Below are 7,503 nucleotides of genomic sequence, written 5' to 3' on the forward strand. Positions count from 1 at the left end.
ACGGAAAAGGACCATGAGTGGTAATTTGAGTAAATGAATTGTTGGATGCATGCTATGGTTAGCCTTATTGGCTCATGTTCAGACTTGAGGGTATTCATATGTTATAAAATTCAGTAGAGTTGGTTGCATTTGGGGCCAAGTCAGAGCTGGGTGGCTCTCAATAGCGGTCCTAGTTAATTTAAGAGGTAAAGTGTGGTGCCTAATGATTTTGAGTCTATAAGTACGGTTAAGAGTCAAGCTTTTGAAGCAGCTTATGAAGAAAGGCATAGAATGTTCTATGATGTTTTGACTTGCGGTGTAGCATTTGAGAGACATGAAATGGTCATGGTATTTGAGACAACATGGTCTCGTGATTTAAGGTCACTCGGGGTGAGTTTGGTTGAAATAAGTTAGGTGTTAAAGGGAGATATTATTATTTCTAAGGCAATCAAGGATAAATTGGAAGGAAGTAGATTGATTAGCCATAGTTGAGTTGGTATACTGGTGTTAGTGATCGGTTCGTTCAGCGTGATCGAGTTATGCATGTGAGGCTTGTCGGCCGCAGTGATTGATGTTATTCTGAAGCATTATTTTATTAGGGATTATTATGAGTAGGCGGATCCCAGAAAGTGTTATGGTGGCTTGGACAACTATTTAGAGATTGGCATATTCAACGATTATGAGGATTCACTTGTATGCTGCTATAGTTCTCCTGAAGTGAGTTAAATGGAAAGTCTTATGTGATGAAGTATTAGCCTATCGGCGGTTCCAGAGTTGTGATGGAAATCGCGTCTATCGTATATTGGCACGTGAGGTGCAGTGAGTGGTATGGAATTTGAAGTAAGGACCAAGGTTGCAGTTTGGTCAATGACTGTGATGTCACAATCTCGGATGAGCAGTATATGAGTTTCAGTGTTTTGAGTAAGATGGGTATTGACGTTAGTATCACCTGAGGTCGGTGTTCTGTGAGAAAGGCTTTGCATCTTGGTTAGGGATTCTTGATCGCTTATTTAGCGTTAGTGCAGCCGGTGGTTTGAATGTGCAGACCCGTTAATTATTTCGGAAGATGGTGGGAGCTTGTCCCACAGGAATATTGTATAAGTGTGACATGTAGTCACTTGATTAATTAGAAATTTAAACCAAGTATGAGGATTTTGGTAATATCATCCATTTGAGAATTTATGCTTGGAGGACACTCTGCTTATTGGGTTATGGACTTGTGAAATATTATTGGCCTAGCTTGGCACGATCAGGATCGACTAGAGGTCGGTGGATAGATTTAAATGTGGAAGTGAGCCTTACGTCAGGCCAGTTGTGTTTATTTCAGCAATGCTCTCTTTATGAAAGGATAGTCACGGTCTTATTTCGTGGTCAGCTAATTTATGTAAAGATATATTGCGCCGTATGAGTTGTGAGACGGCTTGGTAAATTCCTTTTGTGTTGAGGTTCCGCTCAACGGTGATATTATATGAGCAGGATGGCTCTTGAGACTTAGATCATGTATCGCACCTCAGTTGTGCTTGAGTTTATAGCCTATAGAGCTATATATTTCCTTGGGAATGGTATTATGCACCTTAGTGTGTTTATGACCGATATCCGGTGTTTTGATGTGATGAGCTTTTCAGTTCAACGTATATCTCCTTATGTGAGTTCTATATGTGGATCGGGTGGCACGCCGCCATGGGTATGTTGTTTGGATCGGGTTGCACGCCGCAACAGTGTGATGTTCAGTTCAGTGCCCATATTTGCTTTTGTGTGTTCTGTTTCCCTGTTTTATGAGGAAGTCTATGTTAGTGTGCGAGTTGAGTAGTTCCTTCTAGAGTTCGCCTTCCTTTTGTATCGCATTCGAATTGATAGCATACTGGCACATTGTGGCGTCTTGTGGGATTTTTGATTATGTCTGAGGTGGCTTATTGCCTGAGCAGTTCGTACTGGGTGAGATGAGGTTACTAGATTTGGGGTCAGTGCAAACTGATTATATGAAGTATATTATAGAGCAAAGATCATTCTTTGGTTTGGGACAAGGTAATGGAACTTGTCAGGAGTGTAGATCCAATGAATTGGTGATTCAGCAGTTGGTTGTGAATTTCGGCACATCTCTTCAGTCGTGTCGGTGTTGAAAAAAAAATAAAAATAAAAATTAAAAAAAACTAGAGCAAGACCTGTGTAGATCATGAGATGCAATGGGAGCATCAGATTCGTGGAATTTCGACCATTATGTTTAAAAAATGTTATTGTGGTTCTATGAGTAAGTGATGCGAAGTGTGAATTCAGCAAAGTTATGCAGTCATGTTTGGGTACAGCGTGTGGAGATTGATATGGTGGTCGTATGATGGAAACAGGCTTGGCAGGAAATTCAGGATGTTGGAATTGGGCCTAATGGCTTATTTGCTTGAATAAATAAGTATATCTACAGAATTATCGAGCTAATGTGCTCAACGGAGTAGTGGTAGCATGGGAAAGTGCATGATGTGTTAAACAAGTGATTCTGGACTACTTCAGTGTAGTTCTCAGCACGTTCGAGGACGAACGTATGTTTAAGTGGGAGAGATTGTAACGACCCGACAGGTCATTTTGAGCTCCGGTGCGTCATTTAGCAGTTTGAGGCCATGAGCGGCTTCATCTCAGGTATATTGACTTGTGTGTATGGTCAGAATTAAAATTCAGGAAGTTTGGAGTCAAATCTAAATGGAAATTCTCATTTTGAAAGCTTAAAATTGAAGAAATGAACTAGGATTGGAATTTTGAGTAAATGACCTCGGAATTGGGATCCGAAGGTTCCAACAGGTTCGTATGATGATTTCGTACTTGGGCGTATGCCCGGATCGGTTTTTGGATAACCCGGGAGCGTTTTGGCGCATATTGTGGAAGATAGCATTTTAGAAGAAATTGCATCAGTTTGGTTTAAAATACATTTCAGTGTTATTGATGTCCGTTTGGGATTCCGAGACTGGGATAGCTCCGTATGGTGATTCTGGATTTGGGAGCGCGATCGGAAGTGAATTCGGAGGTCCGTAGGTCATTTTGGAGTCGTTCGGCTAAAGATGGAAAATTGAAGGTTTTTGAGAAAATTTGGCCGGAAGTGGAAATTTTGATATCGGATTCGAAATGCAAATTTTATGGTTTGGATAGCTTCGTTAGGTTATTTGGGACTTAGGAGTGTGTCCGGAATATCTTTGTGTTGAAATATATGAATTATGGGAAAAATTTGAAAAATTTTGATATTTAATATTGTTAAAGTTGACTTTGGTCAACATTTTTGGAAAACGGACCCGGACCCGTGATTTTTCGGTCTCGAAAGGTCCATAGAAAAATATGGGAGTTGAACTCATATGTTCATTATTATCCTTGTTAGCCGGAATGGCGGTTGGATATCCACGTGATGAGTATGTTAGTGTTGCGAGGTGTATTTGTATGACTTGGTAGTGGCGAAGAAGCCTACTAGATAGTAGATGAACTATTAAGTGATTCGTTTCTTATTGTGATCTGTTGAGTAGCCCGAGTTATGGGCGCGTGAAGAATATTTTTTCGTGTCTCCATGTTAGATAAGTCTGGGAGCTGAGATCGCTTCCGTAAATGTATTATGACGAAATTGTTGAGTCAATGAGACCGCCTTGAAGGTCGAAAATATTAAAGAAAGAATATGTTCCTACTTGGTTGAATAGCCCAATAATGGATGGTTGAAGGGTATTTTCTATGTGTTATGATTCAAATAGGTGCAACGCATGTCCATGTATCAATTTAGATTTATGTAATTGATATGCATTGTGATGCTTTGTCAAGTTGTTAGGATGGTTTTGGTGATTCTCTGGCAGGTGGATAAGACCAATTACAAAGGAGGCTCTGCCGAAATTTTTGAAAAATTTAGGACTTAGTAAAAAAAAAAAAATTGGTCGCCTAGAGAGTGGGCTTAACTGTTGTGTGAGTAAATGCAAGAATTGCAGAAGAGTTAAAATTTCAGATGATTCGTGTTTCCACGAGTTTATGATGGAGTGAGTTTAATATCACCATGATATTACGACAGCAATAGAGTATATGTGTTGTGATCTATGGCTTCGAGCCAAGTTGGGGAGCTTGCTGTTGATTAGCTGATTGCACGGTTTATTACCTGCGTGAATTCTGGTTATTGGCGTATTGGTGGGTTATTGTAGCTACGGAAAAGGACCATGAGTGGTAATTTGAGTAAATGAATTGTTGGATGCATGCTATGGTTAGCCTTATTGGCTCATGTTCAGACTTGAGGGTATTCATATGTTATAAAATTCAGTAGAGTTGGTTGCATTTGGGGCCAAGTCAGAGCTGGGTGGCTCTCAATAGCGGTCCTAGTTAATTTAAGAGGTAAAATGTGGTGCCTAATGATTTTGAGTCTATAAGTACGGTTAAGAGTCAAGCTTTTGAAGCAGCTTATGAAGAAAGGCATAGAATGTTCTATGATGTTTTGACTTGCGGTGTAGCATTTGAGAGACATGAAATGGTCATGGTATTTGAGACAACATGGTCTCGTGATTTAAGGTCACTCGGGGTGAGTTTGGTTGAAATAAGTTAGGTGTTAAAGGGAGATATTATTATTTCTAAGGCAATCAAGGATAAATTGGAAGGAAGTAGATTGATTAGCCATAGTTGAGTTGGTATACTGGTGTTAGTGATCGGTTCGTTAAGCGTGATCGAGTTATACATGTGAGGCTTGTCGGCCGCAGTGATTGATGTTATTCTGAAGCATTATTTTGTTAGGGCTTATTATGAGTAGGCGGATCCCAGAAAGTGTTATGGTGGCTTGGACAACTATTTAGAGATTGGCATATTCAACGATTATGAGGATTCACTTGTATGCTGCTATAGTTCTCCTGAAGTGAGTTAAATGGAAAGTCTTATGTGATGAAGTATTAGCCTATCGGCGGTTCCAGAGTTGTGATGGAAATCGCGTCTATCGTATATTGGCACGTGAGGTGCAGTGAGTGGTATGGAATTTGAAGTAAGGACCAAGGTTGCAGTTTGGTCAATGACTGTGATGTCACAATCTCGGATGAGCAGTATATGAGTTTCAGTGTTTTGAGTAAGATGGGTATTGACGTTAGTATCACCTGAGGTCGGTGTTCTGTGAGAAAGGCTTTGCATCTTGGTTAGGGATTCTTGATCGCTTATTTAGCGTTAGTGCAGCCGGTGGTTTGAATGTGCAGACCCGTTAATTATTTCGGAAGATGGTGGGAGCTTGTCCCACAGGAATATTGTATAAGTGTGACATGTAGTCACTTGATTAATTAGAAATTTAAACCAAGTATGAGGATTTTGGTAATATCATCCATTTGAGAATTTATGCTTGGAGGACACTCTGCTTATTGGGTTATGGACTTGTGAAATATTATTGGCCTAGCTTGGCACGATCAGGATCGACTAGAGGTCGGTGGATAGATTTAAATGTGGAAGTGAGCCTTACGTCAGGCCAGTTGTGTTTATTTCAGCAATGCTCTCTTTATGAAAGGATAGTCACGATCTTATTTCGTGGTCAGCTAATTTATGTAAAGATATATTGCGCCGTATGAGTTGTGAGACGGCTTGGTAAATTCCTTTTGTGTTGAGGTTCCGCTCAACGGTGATATTATATGAGCAGGATGGCTCTTGAGACTTAGATCATGTATCGCACCTCAGTTGTGCTTGAGTTTATAGCCTATAGAGCTATATATTTCCTTGGGAATGGTATTATGCACCTTAGTGTGTTTATGACCGATATCCGGTGTTTTGATGTGATGAGCTTTTCAGTTCAACGTATATCTCCTTATGTGAGTTCTATATGTGGATCGGGTGGCACGCCGCCATGGGTATGTTGTTTGGATCGGGTTGCACGCCGCAACAGTGTGATGTTCAGTTCAGTGCCCATATTTGCTTTTGTGTGTTCTGTTTCCCTGTTTTATGAGGAAGTCTATGTTAGTGTGCGAGTTGAGTAGTTCCTTCTAGAGTTCGCCTTCCTTTTGTATCGCATTCGAATTGATAGCATACTGGCACATTGTGGCGTCTTGTGGGATTTTTGATTATGTCTGAGGTGGCTTATTGCCTGAGCAGTTCGTACTGGGTGAGATGAGGTTACTAGATTTGGGGTCAGTGCAAACTGATTATATGAAGTATATTATAGAGCAAAGATCATTCTTTGGTTTGGGACAAGGTAATGGAACTTGTCAGGAGTGTAGATCCAATGAATTGGTGATTCAGCAGTTGGTTGTGAATTTCGGCACATCTCTTCAGTCGTATCAGTGTTGAAAAAAAAATAAAAATAAAAATTAAAAAAAAACTAGAGCAAGACCTGTGTAGATCATGAGATGCAATGGGAGCATCAGATTCGTGGAATTTCGACCATTATGTTTAAAAAATGTTATTGTGGTTCTATGAGTAAGTGATGCGAAGTGTGAATTCAGCAAAGTTATGCAGTCATGTTTGGGTACAGCGTGTGGAGATTGATATGGTGGTCGTATGATGGAAACAGGCTTGGCAGGAAATTCAGGATGTTGGAATTGGGCCTAATGGCTTATTTGCTTGAATAAATAAGTATATCTACAGAATTATCGAGCTAATGTGCTCAACGGAGTAGTGGTAGCATGGGAAAGTGCATGATGTGTTAAACAAGTGATTCTGGACTACTTCAGTGTAGTTCTCAGCACGTTCGAGGACGAACGTATGTTTAAGTGGGGGAGATTGTAACGACCCGACCGGTCATTTTGAGCTCCGGTGCGTCATTTAGCAGTTTGAGGCCATGAGCGGCTTCATCTCAGGTATATTGACTTGTGTGTATGGTCAGAATTAAAATTCAGGAAGTTTGGAGTCAAATCTAAATGGAAATTCTCATTTTGAAAGCTTAAAATTGAAGAAATGAACTAGGATTGGAATTTTGAGTAAATGACCTCGGAATTGGGATCCGAAGGTTCCAACAGGTTCGTATGATGATTTCGTACTTGGGCGTATGCCCGGATCGGTTTTTGGATAACCCGGGAGCGTTTTGGCGCATATTGTGGAAGATAGCATTTTAGAAGAAATTGCATCAGTTTGGTTTAAAATACATTTCAGTGTTATTGATGTCCGTTTGGGATTCCGAGACTGGGATAGCTCCGTATGGTGATTCTGGATTTGGGAGCGCGATCGGAAGTGAATTCGGAGGTCCGTAGGTCATTTTGGAGTCGTTCGGCTAAAGATGGAAAATTGAAGGTTTTTGAGAAAATTTGGCCGGAAGTGGAAATTTTGATATCGGATTCGAAATGCAAATTTTATGGTTTGGATAGCTTCGTTAGGTTATTTGGGACTTAGGAGTGTGTCCGGAATATCTTTGTGTTGAAATATATGAATTATGGGAAAAATTTGAAAAATTTTGATATTTAATATTGTTAAAGTTGACTTTGGTCAACATTTTTGGTAAACGGACCCGGACCCGTGATTTTTCGGTCTCGAAAGGTCCATAGAAAAATATGGGAGTTGAACGTGTTTCCGGAATCGAATTCCGAGGTCCCAGGCCCGAGAAATGAATTGTTTTCGTGAAATTGT

The sequence above is a fragment of the Nicotiana tabacum genome, chromosome 11, assembly GCF_000715075.1.
Source record: "Nicotiana tabacum cultivar K326 chromosome 11, ASM71507v2, whole genome shotgun sequence".
Taxonomy (NCBI): domain Eukaryota; kingdom Viridiplantae; phylum Streptophyta; class Magnoliopsida; order Solanales; family Solanaceae; genus Nicotiana; species Nicotiana tabacum.